Source organism: Zonotrichia albicollis, chromosome 13, assembly GCF_047830755.1.
Source record: "Zonotrichia albicollis isolate bZonAlb1 chromosome 13, bZonAlb1.hap1, whole genome shotgun sequence".
NCBI classification, from domain to species: domain Eukaryota; kingdom Metazoa; phylum Chordata; class Aves; order Passeriformes; family Passerellidae; genus Zonotrichia; species Zonotrichia albicollis.
Window position 1 is genome coordinate 12,700,480 of NC_133831.1, and position 13,804 is coordinate 12,714,283.

Here is a 13,804-nt window from a genome sequence, read left to right on the forward strand (position 1 = left end):
ATAATTTCTGAGCAGAAGCCTGGCTGCTAATTTCAACTATATCAATGGATTCCTGCAGGATCTAGTCCTGATCTCCCAGTGTGAAAAGAGAGACCTGATGGAATCCAGGCAGCAATGAAGCAATGGTGTGGGACATACCCAGTTAACACTGAGCATGCACCTCTCACAAACAAAGCAAAACCCAGGTAAGGGCTGCTAGCAGCAGAGAGCTGCATTATTTACAGTTACACTGGCATTCCTCCCAAAGAGCTGAAGAGCAGCTTCCAACCCTGATCACAAACCTACACTGGGAAAGAGAATGGCTGGGCAGTGTCTGTACACAGGACCAGGAAAGCACCTGCAGCTCCACAAACACATATCCAGCTCCAATCCACATACCAAGTGGATATTCTGAAAGGAATTAAATAGATACAGAAGTCTTATTAAATAGATACAGAATTCTTAAGAACTGCTCTAAAGTTTTATATGAAGAACACCAAGAACTCTTTACCTTGGTTAAAACCTCTCATAATGTTGCAGGACATTTTGCCCAGGCCTGCACACATACTGAGAAGAATTCTCTGCAGTCTTTTTATGGCTCCAAGCAAACCAACACCAAACCTCCGTGCTGAAGAGTCAAGGCAATGACAACAAAGACGAGAACTGCATTTTGAAACTTGAGCCTCCCTCCAATTCTGTGCAGAACAAATTTCCAAAGCTGAGATTTCCAAAAGGAAGAGGGCTCAAGGTGCAAAGAGACATTTGTTTCCAAGTCTGCTCTCCTAGGTTTGGAAGGGAGGCAGTGTGGGTTCCTGAACAGGGAGCAGCTCCCTCATGCGCTGCCTGAGGAGGGGGGACAGGGACAGAAATGATTTATTGATGTCTGTATCCTGATTGACTCAGGTAAGATTTAGGAACAGATGTCTGTAGAAAGGGAGAAAATATAACTCTGGATGGGCAGATTGCAATATTTACTACTTATGTAAATCCAACTCTGTCCCACATAGAACCTACTCAAGTAATATAGGTGAAGGAGGGTTTCTGAATGAACTGAACTACAACACAAGGTCTGTGTGGCTTTTCCTGGCAGAACTCCACTCAAGGACTGGGCTTTCCATGGCAGTGCCCCCACCAGTGCTTGTGAGACAGCTGAGAGGATATTTTGCACTGGACGTTTGTTCCCTTCTTAAGAATAATGATGAGGTTAAAAGGAAACCATTCAAGCACTGCACTTCAGCAAACAAACTTGGTGTGAAGATGAACCAAGATCAAGATTTCCTTCCCACTAGCAAAGACCCTCACAAACCACGTGTGAGAATCACACAGCTGATACTTAAGAAGGAAAGATTTCTGGTTTAAATCAATAAAGTTACAATATTATCAGCAAATGTCAGAAGTGACCTCACAATAACCTGTAACCAGAAAAAAATAATGTGTTATTTATCCCACTTAAAACCTTAATCAAGGCTTGAAACTGGCTGGGGAAAAAATAATGTGTTATTTATCCCCCTTAAAATAATGTTATCCCACTTAAAACCCTAATGAAGGCCTAAAACTGGCTGGGTGACATGTGCATTTACTCCAATTCCAAGGGAGGTACAACTTAAGAGCATGACAAGTCATTCATGTCAATGAACCAAATAAAAAAGCTTTATGTTATTATTAAGTTTTATGCTATGATTAGTTACTGGTACACTCTCAGGTCTTAGTTATGATTAGTAACTGGTACACTCTTTTTATCATCCCACTCCATTTTTTTTGCTCAGTTAAGGATGGCTGACAACATCTAGGAAGACACAGTTGACAAATATTTCAAAATTTTCAGCAGTTCAAAATTCTGTGCTCTTATTCCACATCTATTTTCCTTACTGGTTTTCTTGCCTCAGTTCTAGCTCCTTTCATGGCTTCAGTATGAAGCCTCTTGGAAACCAGTCTGGTCAGTAATTCTAATCTCACTCATTTCCCAAAAATGACAGCAGAGCAAAACAAGGTTTCTTTCTTAACCTTTCCAGTGGTGGAGGCTGTGGGACACAAGGCTTGCAGCAGGGAAATCACTGGTACAGAGGGATGAGCAAGGTGGCTCCAGAAGGTCTCAATGAGAGCTGAGCACTGTTAACTCCCACAGAAACCACTCAAAGGACAAATCACTCCACACTTCATGAGTAGTTTGACTCAATCCTAACTGGAACAGATCAAGGACAAGAGGAATTTCTGTGGCAACCAGAAAGATTGGTATCTTGCACTTGTTTTTCCTTAGAGCCACACTGCGTAAGGAACAAAACACGGATGTTTTGGTACAATTCCTCTCAACAAACAGAAATGGCCATCAGAACCACAGAGAACATGCTGGGAACTTCACTGGGATGTGGGATCTCCCAATTCAAGATTCCTCTTGCCATATTGCAGAGACCTGGACTGAAAATCTGCTTTATCTCAGACATAGCAAGCCCTTGTTTTCCCATGTCCCAAGTGCAAGCAATCTTTCTTCTCCCAACATTTCCTCCTCCATTACCTGGTCCCAGAGATGCTCCAGTAAAGTGATGCATTTTGATTACATTTCTTTCAGCCCCAAATAGTCTGACAATCTCTAATCTTAGCATTTTTCTTCTCTCCTTATTCCCTGTGGTGACATCACTTTGAATTGTGCTGTGTGAAAAGTTTTTGTCTTGGATACAAAAGCACAGACAGAATATTTATAATACTTAGGAGACCAGTGAATTTCTTGCTTGCTGGTCATGGAGAATCACTAGACAAAATTCACATGTACAAGCAAAACTAGGGCAAAAATCTTAGTTTTAAAGTTAGGAAGAGCCTTTCACCATGTATATTAAAATGAACTAACAGTGACTTTTGGATCAGTGAATACCTTGCAACGGTACTGCTTGCACAAGGGACAGTGCCTGACACAGATCCACCATGTATTTAGTACAATTTATAGTTTTATTCAGGAGAAAAAAATCACACTGTGTTTAAAAACCTGACAGACACACACACACACATACTTTCAAAAATATACTTCTGAAGATGATATTATTATCTTGCATCACAACTAAATTTCAAATGTCACATTTATGTGGCCATTTCTCAGGTATTGGTATAACAAGAATGAACCATGATACCACCAACAGACAAATATTAGTAGAGAAATAATATTACATTTGGCAAGCAGATAAGCACATCAAACAGCTCCATTTACTGCAGGAGTGTTTGAATACAGGTTTCCCACATGGCAAAATCTGAAAACATCTTGCATTCCAAGTGCAGCTGTTCTGCTATTAAGTAGGAAATAGAGTTTTAAACTAAAATCCTGTTAGACATGTAGGGAAAGTTTTGGCAAGACAGATTGTTTTCCATCATTAGATGAAATTTTGAAAGCTGTTTCTTAGTGGAACATTTCACTGCAAATATTTTGGACACTTTCATGTGACTTGAAAGTCAACTGAGATCCATGCTTGCATCTCTGATGGTTACGAGATAAATAGCAGATTTCTGAAGATAAAAATAGCTCTCCTTCCCAAGGCAAAACCTGGTTTTCAGAGGGAAAAAATGCTAAAATATTTCACAGGAGTAGATGCATCTATTTCTTTTCTTTGAAGGGCTCTACCATTCCCTTATCAAAAAACAACCAAGCAAATGAGCAAAGCCAAAACTTGAACACATTGTGTTTGTACAGCCTCAGGATGGGAGGCAAATGAGCTGCTCTTCATGGGCTGGGAATCTTCATAGGCAAGGGGGGACAGACACAGCTGATTCCTTGCTGATGGTCAAGGCACACACAGGATTCTTCTCTCAGCAGTGAACTTTTACCATGAAAATCCACCTGAATAACTCCTAGACCTGGAGCTTTCTATGAAGCAAGAGTCTTTGAAAACATCAAATATATCCCTCAGTCAGTGCAATGAGAGTACAGTAATATTTCCCAGAAATTTACTGAATTTATCAAAGACTTTCCTAGGATCACAAATAAACATCTTTTTGCAGGTTCAAAATGGGTATTTCCCATGGAACAACTCCCTTTTCTACCAGTTGTGCACCATTCTAAAATCAGGGGGAAAAGGTAATAAAACCTAGGCTGATCCATAGACAACAAAATGGGATTTTTTTCCCCAGTAGTGATTTAATTCCTCTCACATCTTGGAGTATTTTTAACAGTCTTTCCATTACAGGTTTTAATAGGTTTGTTTCAGATCTCAGGACATGCAAAGACTAGCACTGCACTCTCTGAGCACAAGCTGCACTCAGATGACTGGGAGATCTGACAGGGACATTTCCTTGGTGTTTTGGGGCATGGGCAGCTCAGTCTCTCCCCTTGGAAGACAATACCCACATCCAGAGCAATACCAGATGGCTGGAAAACATAAAAGCTTCTTAAGGCTTTCCAAGCAAGCCATCAAACAGATAACACAACACACAGAGAATGTCACCCACTCTGCTGGGTTCAGCTGTGCTGGGCATTCTCAAGCTGCACAGGCAGCCCCAGCTGTGTGCTGAGGGGTGTCAGGGTTACACCTAAAGAGTTCATGGCAAATGGGGATGTTTTTGGTGCTCCAGCCAGCAGCTGTGCCCAGGAGAGCAGAGCAGGACTTGGCTGAGATGGGGGAGGTGACAAGGACAGAACTGGAGGTGGTGCCCAGTGTGGCAGGGGATCACATCACTGGGGGGAGATGTCACTTGTCCCATCCTGTGCTGTCTTAGACAAAAGCTCTGGGGCCAGTTTTCAAACCAGACCAAGTACCTGGGTCTTTCTTCAACACAAAAACTTCTTCATCTGAAAAGAGAAACAGGGAAAGACCTCACAGTTCTGTCTGTCAGACCAAGGAGTGCAGCACAGCCCAAACCATCCATCTGTGGAAGAACACCACAGGTTTATTCCAGTTTGCACAGCCATTATGAGGGCCACACAGTGCCAAATGAGCGCTGCAGAGGAGCCTGCTCTGGGCTACATGAGTCAGGCTGCTGAGAGCAGCACTGCAAACACTCCCACTCCTGCCCATGGAACCCATCTGCCCACATGGGAAGAGATGTTCCTGTGGCACCACATTCTTCTGGCACGCTGCTCAAGGAGCTATCAACAACACAAGGAGTGGGACATTTCTCTGTGGTTTACAAAACAAGGAGGAAAAAAAACCAATCCCAAAGAAATGTATGACTAATATGGTATATTCAAAAAAGGAAATCACACAGAAAATCTCAATCCATGACAAGGTTTATACATATCAAAATAGTAAACAAGAGCTGCAGCATTCAAAGTAGATCACAGACCCTGGAAAGTCAGCTTTAGTTCCCAGTATCCTGATAGAAATCAAACATTTCCAGCCATACAGAAGCATTACTGACAATCTGCAGCTAACATTCTCTTTTTCTAAGAGATCAGCTCAAACTAAAAACTGCATGATCTCCAATATTCATCTTTATAAATGAGGACAGTGAAGGGCTTTGAATTCTGAGACTACTTGGGATCAAAGTCACTTGAAGGAGCTGGGAGGGAAACATCAGAGCAGCTCCTGCCTCCTCTTCCTCCTCCATGTGTGCTCTCCCTGACACCAGGGCTTTCATCCCTGCAAAGCACATTTTGAAGGAAGTGCTCACACACCAGGGATCCCAACACCAGGTGTGGCCGTGGGGGACCCGCTGGGAATTCAGTTCAAGCTGATATTTGTGGCAGTGTTTGTGCTTATGCTAAATTACAATTCAGAGGGTAGAACTGCAGTCACAAATCTGGGAGCTCCTTGGGAAGACAATGGTGGCACCATTCCCATTTGGTGCTAGACGTGACTTCAGTATTCAGAATTGAAAATGTGTCCAAAGAAACAAACAAAACACTCACTCAAACCCCACTGCAAACATACAGATGTGAGTCACTACATCCTAGTGCACTAAAAAAAAAATCCCAGACATCAACCATAACCATCTAAATACCCAAAACCCATCACAACAACCCACAAAAAGAGAAAGCATGCTGATTAAAGTATGTGCTATTAATTACCCAGAGTGAAACATGATATAAAAAGATTCATCTCAGCCTACTAGGTAACATTACTCATTCTTGCATGACTGTTACAAAAAGCTATTTGTAGATATGAAAGATTTACCTGGAAATCAACATGATAGTTCCCATAATTCATAGCTATCTTTTTGGATTTGGGATGGAGACAGCTCAGAGGGCAAGAAGAAAAAGACCAAAGAGATCATGTTACTTTGCAGCTCCAGCTGGATGGTAACAGAGTTTTTCAAACAGAAACAGAGAGAAAAGGAGCCTGACATGCACCTTGCAGTATTTATGAACAGCTGGGCCCAAACAAACTTCTTTATGCAAACAGGCACTTGAATATGTAAATCAGCACTTACACAAACAGATCTCCATGTGTACAGACATTTTCCCATGAAAGCCAAATCTGCTCCCATTCAAACCTATGGCAGAATTTCTTTTGACTTCAGAGGAAGCAAGAATAGAAACCCAACCTCTACAAAAACATTCTCAAGTTTGTTTGGGGTTTGTGTTTGAGTTTGTTTTGCTGTTTTCTTTCAAACAGACCTACACAGGGAATGGTCCATCAGCTCAAAGTTCATTCAGCAGTTGGAATAAATTTATGGGAATTTATTTCTACAAACTTGTCTCAATGTAAGGTCAGAACAGCTTTCACAAGTGCTTATTTCCTGTAGCCTGCACTCATACTTACATTGCTGATGCACCCAAAGGCCTCAGAAGGTTTGTCTACAGATTCAGAAAGCTGAGAGCCCCTTGCATTTGGGATTCATTCACATTTTCATTCCAGAGAGTACACTGTTATATTTTAACCATACAAATCATCAGGTATTCTACTTCTATAAGGAATTTGACAGAATTCTGGTGTGTCAAATACACCAAAGCCCAAGAAGGGAAAACCTGTCCATTTATCACAGCTACCTTTGCTGAAGCTCTGCAAGCCAATACCAATTTGTTTATTCATTTCATTTCTTACAGCCCTCCTTTACTTTTGCAATCTATAAACACAATTCTGTCGGTGCCTAAAAAATACCCAGAAAAGTGATCCATGAAACACAGAAATGCAGCATGTTTCCCATGGCTACCCAAGCCATTAAGTGTTAGATCAGGTCTGTAGGCAGTGAAATCATAGCACCATTATCAGTGCCTTGTGGGAGCAATAACTCTGGGTGGTCTGTAACACTACAGCTCCCAGCCCCTGAGATAGTATGACCATGCTGTCAACTAGAGCCTCTCTAGGAGTGTAACTAGGCTGAGGCTTTTTGACCTCATAGATAAATAGGTTTTGTTGAAAGCTGCTCTATTATTTTTCAGATTAGCTTGGACTTGCATTTGGTTCATTCTGTGCCATGGGAGTGGGAGAAAGCGAGGCCTTGAGATACCCAGGACATGTTTATCCAGCTGCAGTAGCTTGATTCTCAAAGTATAACTGTCAACATCTCCACTCCCTCATGCAAATCCAAATTTGTAAACAATCCCAATAATTCCTCCTCCCTGTTGTTCGTTGTCGTTGTGCATTCCTGGCTGAGCAGCCACAGCACACAGAGCACCGAGAGCAGCGCGAGTCAATCCAGGCTGTGGTGGAAAAAAAATGTACCCAGACCATGGGCTCCCAGAACACACTGTTCAATGCTAATTTTAAAGCTTGAAAAACAGTGCCAGTCTGACATCACTGTGGTATTTTTTCGTATTTTCTAAATAATCAAGAGAAACCGTGTTGTTTTTTGGGGTTTTTTTAACATTTGATTCAGCTTCCATTCCCTTGTGTAAACAGCCATAGAACATTTATCAATTTTTTTAAACTATGTAAACAGAATTGTACTTTGCAGGCATTTTTCTACCACCATATTTCATAAAATCAAATTTCTTTATCTAATTTATCCAGAGTTTGTTATTCCCAGTTATTCTATGCTGGAGCAGAGGGTCAGTAAGTTTCCCTTCAGATCTCCGCATGGTGAGCAGGCTGAATGTTAACATTTTTCCTTTCATTAAAACCCCCAAAACTTGGAGGGCATGGTGCACTGTCACTGAAGACATTTCATTCCAACCACTGTAAAAAGCTTTTCCTAGCATTTATTTAGCTTCAGCAAAGGCCTGATACTGCAAGGATTTCTACACAGTTTTAACAGGGAATAGCTTTAAAGCCTAATGATCTGCCAAGCTTAGTCTTGCACATAAACATTTGTAGCACAAGGGATTAATAGCCTCAAAATGAGAGAGAGAGCTCTCTTTAAATGTAACTTTTTAAAGATCTTGTTAAGATGTTAAGACAAATAGTTCTTTGAGCAGCAAAGTAAAATACTATTTTTCGTAGATTTTGTGTTCCAAACTGAAGTCCTCAGAGGATTCTCTAATGAATACAGTTTTTCCCTCAGAAAAAGTTAAAGTTCTTTTTTCCTTCTCCACAGCTCTTTTCACATCACTTTTAAGAACAACCAAATTTGGTTAGAAGTTGGCCCAAAATTCAGAAGTTATAAGGGACTGATAAAGTAATGTCAAAAATCCTGTCTCTGGCATAATTTCCTTAGGAAAAACCTTATTAATGCCATGGAAATGTAAAAAAAAAAGCCCCAAGAAAACACCTGTGTTAGACCTTACCAAACCCACAGTTGCAAAGGAGTTGTCAAGTCTGTGTAAATGGAATTAGCAGGTGAAAACCTGAAATTTAGATCCTTATCCTCATGTTCTCCATCATTGTTTTCCATCTTCTGACAAGTGATGATGGGGCAATTTCATTAGTTTAACTCTTTCCCCTCTCCCATTATGGTATCATAGAGGTTCCCACATTTTTTCTAGACAAAACACACATTTGGTTTGTCCATCTGCCAGCAGTCTCTGTTGCTTCCTCTTGAGCTCCCGAGGTCCTGAGCCCTCAGTGGCTCCCTGTAGCTCCTTCCTTCACAGACACAGGGACATCTCAAGGCCACGGGCTGTTCTGCAAGCTGCTGTCACCCAGATCTGCCATCTGAATAAAACTTGCATGACCATAAATCTATGAAGTAAATACCATATTCACAGTGCTACCAGAACTGGCATAAAGGGCTGCTGGGGGTCACATTTCCTCTTTTGCTGGTAAACAGCAAAGGACCTACTCTGCACCAGGCACTGAAACTTGGTCCAGGTTCTTTAGAAGCTGAGAAATTGGAACCAAGTCTTGTGGGAAGGAGAGGCAGGATATTGCCTTCTCCTGCTGGACTCAGTGGGTTGTCCTGCAGCCTTCAGTGACAGTAAGGGTGGAACTCAATAAGAAAAGAATCACCTCAAGCTCCCAGGTAAAATCTCTCAGGTCTGCCTGACTCACAAGGACAGCACACAGGGCTGGTGCTGCCCCTGGGGCCTGACCCCCTTTGCATTTGCAGAATGTGGAGCTCCATGCAGCAGTTGCTGACAGACTCCACGGAGGAGGAAGGTTACAGCTTCTCCAGCTCCAGTTCATCCTGAAAACAACCTGGAGATGATCTGTTTACTCAGATATGCAATGGGCCACCCATCCTTCCAAACAGTATTTTTATCTCTCATTCTTGTCCTTGAATTCCTTTATTGTTGATATAAATATGAAAAGGAATTTAAATTATTTCTACCACGTGAAGTTTTCAAATGACTATTTACTGTTGCAACTTCATACTCTGCTATCAGGCCCAATTTCCTGGCAGTATTTGTCACTATTAATGTGAAAAACCTTGCTCTTGGCACACCATTTCAGTAATGGTTGTGAGATTCCACCAGTGATGCTCCCAAACTGAGGATGGCTGTACTGTGTAAATGCAGGGTTACACACACAGCTTTAAAAGAGGCAATTACAAAGGGCAGGGACTTGACACACAGATCAAGCACAGCACCATTTTCAGGCACACTTTGGCAAGCATCAGGTGGTGTCTTTATGTTTTGTCCCTCACATCTCCTGAGCAGCAATATCTTCAAAGAAGATTCCAGGCAGGCAGCGAGCCACGACTCCGCTTCCTGACGCCCTGTCAGCCTCCAAAACCAAGCTGGGCTCTTCTGAGTCACCTCCTGAAAAATGAAAGCTCTCTGTCAGACTGGCAGAGCTCTGAAAAAATCATTTCTAGGACATTCCCAGCAACAGATGTCAATGTGGTGGCGCTGCCCTGCACAGGGAAGGCAGGCAGTGTGTCAGTGAGGCTCAGGCAGTGCTCTCAGCTGGACCATGCCAGTGAAACAGTTCCTGAAAATGCTCTGTTCCCCTCCCGATCCCCCTTCCTGCCCTGGGAGGGATGGACGCTGCCCAAACACTCAGCCCCTGCCTCACCTGACTCAGAGCATGTGACTGGCCCCCAGCAGCGTTCATGAAATGAGAGACAACAGCAGCAGCCTCAGAAATCTTCATGGGCATGAGTGTGTGTCCTGCTCTGCATCCCATTAGTGACTGAGTTTTTTAAATAAATAAAAAACCTCAATGACACCTGGACATCAGCCAGTCCTCATTTTCTATGCCCAAAAGGCTGATTCCTCATTCAACCAAATATTCATATATGAAAAACAAAATAAGGGTGTAGATCTTTTGAGAAACTCATCCCAAGTTCCAAAAATTATTCTTGGAAGGGACCTTTAAAGGTCATCAAGTCCAAACTTCCTTCAATGAGCAGGAGCATCTCCAACAAGTTGAGGCAGCTCAGAGCCCTGGCCAGCTTGACCTTGAATGGTTCCAGGGATGGGGCAGCCACCCCTCCCCAGGTAAGCTGTTCTGCTGCTGCAGCACCTTCCCCATGAAACATTTCTGCCTTGTATCCAGGCTGAAGTGACCCTATTTCAGTTTAAAACAATTACTCCTTGTCCACTCGCTACAGATCCTCCTAAATGTCTGTTCCCATCCTTCTTGGAAGTCCCCTTCGAGTATTTCCAGGTTATAAGGTCTCCCCAGAGTCCTCTCTAAGCCTACATATGAGGTAGGATTTTCTTTTAAAAACGTTTTTGTTGTACTTATTAATGTAGCTCCATAAAATTCGAGTTTCTCTTTTGTAAATAAAATCTTGATGGTTGTCTTCAGTAGGAAATAAAAAAAAATATTTTACAGGCTCCTACAAATATTTTGGATGAAAATTTGGGATTTCTGTGTTACAGGAAAAACCTAGTACAATAGTGTCAGTGGTACAGAACTACATGTATTACATTACAGGAGTTTAAATAATTATTTCTTTTAGGTCCCAAGGTAGGCATACAGTTACTCTGGAAAAAAAACTCCTGCAGTTTTAGAAGTTCAAGAATTTTTATGCAAAATAAAATGTAAACATTGCCTTGTGCAGATATACTTGGGAGTATATTTATTTATTTATATTAATACTAATTTTTATTTTAAATAGCTGTGAAGTCTATTGAGTTGTGACAGAAACTCATGTGATATTTTAATGCATTCCTTCTAAGAAGTAATGGGGTGTTCAATAACAGGATGAGATCTTTTAGATTGAGGTATTCCAAACAATAATTTGTGTTTCTAAAGTTATATTCTTCTGAAGATGATTTATCCTCTGCAAAGTTTTACTAATGCTCATTCGCAGGGGGGGAAATTCTATTAAAAATTCTTATAGAATTCAATAATGATGCACTGCTGGAACCTGCTCATGGAACCAGCCCTGCTGCAGCCTGCTCTGAGAATTGCACTGCTGGAACCTGCACTGAGAACTGCACTGCTGGAACGTGCTCACAGAGCCAGCACATCACAGGGCAGCAGGCAAACCCTACTCACTCCAAAGTTCCTACAGGAACCCCTGTTCACTAGGCTAAGCTGCAAGAAAGAGGAAATTTTCCTCACTTTTGTTGCTTAATGTGAAGATTCAAACTGACCTTAAGTCTGAGCTATTTAGAAAACAGTTCTCAGGGTTTCAAATAATAATTCATACAGAAGAATTAATATTCTCTGTTCCATAGAGAAGAATGGAAAATATTTTGAGTGCCATTACATTTTTCTCTCCATCACTGCCTGCACAGAATTGAACAAGGGTACAGTAGCACTGTAGATTTTTATTGTAAGCCAGGTTCTTGCCAAAAAACTGTACTGCAATGCTCCTGTTATACTAAAAGTACATAAATGCCAAGAAACAAAGAAAAGCTGCATGACTGTGTTTGTCCCTCAAAAAAAGGAATGCTTCTTTTGCCCTCCAAATTTTTTCCCTTATTCCTTCCTTTTGCTTTCATTATAATTTTTGCCTCCCTACGATGTCTGAGATTTCTTTTTAATCTTTCAATTACTCCCCAATATCCATTGTCCCAACCCTCTACATTTGTCCTGCTTTACATGCAGCCCATGTCCTGCAAGCATGTGAGGAGGCCAAATACCAGGCATCTTGGCACAAGCTGATACTTTACACCTATTCACAAAGAGAAAACATTCCTCTTTTCTTAAGGAAGAATTAAAAATAAAAAGAAGAGGGAGCAGAGCTCCACCAAGTACCCATAGCAAAGAGATGAAGTAATGTTTACACCCACCATTTCTAAAACATGTCTGGTCCTTTAATAACAACCTGTCAAAGCTCAAAATTAAGAGCAACCACTAATACAGTAGATCCATTATTTTTCATTGTTCTGCATACTGCAGCTATTTCCTTAGCTCCTGTAGCTGTCCTTTTGTGCTGCTTCCCATCTGGAGAAGAAGAGGGTTTCCTCAGGAAAGGCCCAGCCACTGCAGGGTGAGGCTGCACCCAGGCTGGCCCCTGGCCACAACCAGTGCTGGGGCACAGCAGCACCTGAGGGGTTCTCAAATTCTCCACTGGCTCAGTCCCAGAGCCAAACCCCCAGAGCTGCAGGGAGAGAGCAGAGTCTCATCAGAGAGCTCTGCAGCAGTCTTGGCCAAAGGGTCTCCAGCAGGGGAGGGCAGGTGGGACAGTGGCTGTGGGCCAGCAGGGAAGGGGGAATGCCCAGCACAGAGCAGGAGCAGATTTCCCTCAAGAGAGGCCCAGGTGGGAAATGAGGTAGGAGCTGGGAGCCTGGCCCAGGACTGTGGAGCAGGAGAACTCTGCCCCTGTCCCCTGGGCAGCCCTCCAGGCAGGGCAGCACACAGCTGCTCTGCCAGGCTCCAGCCTGGCACACACAGCGAATTTGTTCTTCCTCTCCCCTGCTCTGCCAACAAAGCTACCACAAGCAGCGAGCCAGAGAAAGAGCTTTGTCCCAGAGTGTGAGGGTTTTACCATCAAAGTACCCTTTGATTGCAGAATTCCTTCTTGTGAAAGAATTAATTACCTGCTGTCCGGTCAGGAGCTTTATTTTAGGGGGCAGGAAGCACAATGTTATTCCCCAAGATCCAACAAATTATTTTTGAATTTATACAACATTCTCATTACCATCTTAATATTTTCTTAAACTTTGATACTTTGCACATTTGAACCTGGTTAAGGGCTCCCATGGGCACAGGCAACATCAGCTGAGGATGACTTGCTCTGGGTATCACAGCAACCTAAGAGGTGTAAAGTCTCTCAGTTAGGAAATTCACAGTAGAAATATTTACTATGTCCCTTTTCAGCTCTGAAATTTTGATCCCAGCTGAGGGATGGGGAAGAGGCTGCTGGCCCTGCCAGCACCTGAAATGGAGCCCAGAGTCCCACAGCCCTCCCATCCTTCTCTCCTGTTTCATCATCACCTCAACTCTGCTCCTCAAATGAACTATGCTTCTCCCATTTTTAACCAGACTTTTGCATTTGTATTGCACACCAACTGGCTGATATTTTGAAGCAATGTGACTGGTGCAACAAATATGAACATGACAGAATTTGGCCCACTGACATCCATGGGCATCATGGGCAAATATAAAGAGAATTTGCTACTGTCATTAAAAAAAAAAATAAAGACAGCATTAATATTCAAATAGGAAAGACACAGTTTTAGTATCAG

At 42.3% G+C, this 13,804-nt stretch overlaps 1 long non-coding RNA gene across 1 annotated transcript in view; it reads right to left on the reverse strand.

Moving 5' to 3' along the window:
• The window catches only part of LOC141730799 (uncharacterized), a 55,220-nt gene extending 47,990 nt beyond the window's left edge, over positions 1-7,230 (reverse strand). The window contains exon 1 of the long non-coding RNA XR_012582458.1: positions 6,072-7,230. This is a non-coding gene — a long non-coding RNA (uncharacterized LOC141730799). The remainder of the gene's footprint in view (positions 1-6,071) is intronic.
• Between the last annotated feature and the right edge of the window lie 6,574 nt (positions 7,231-13,804).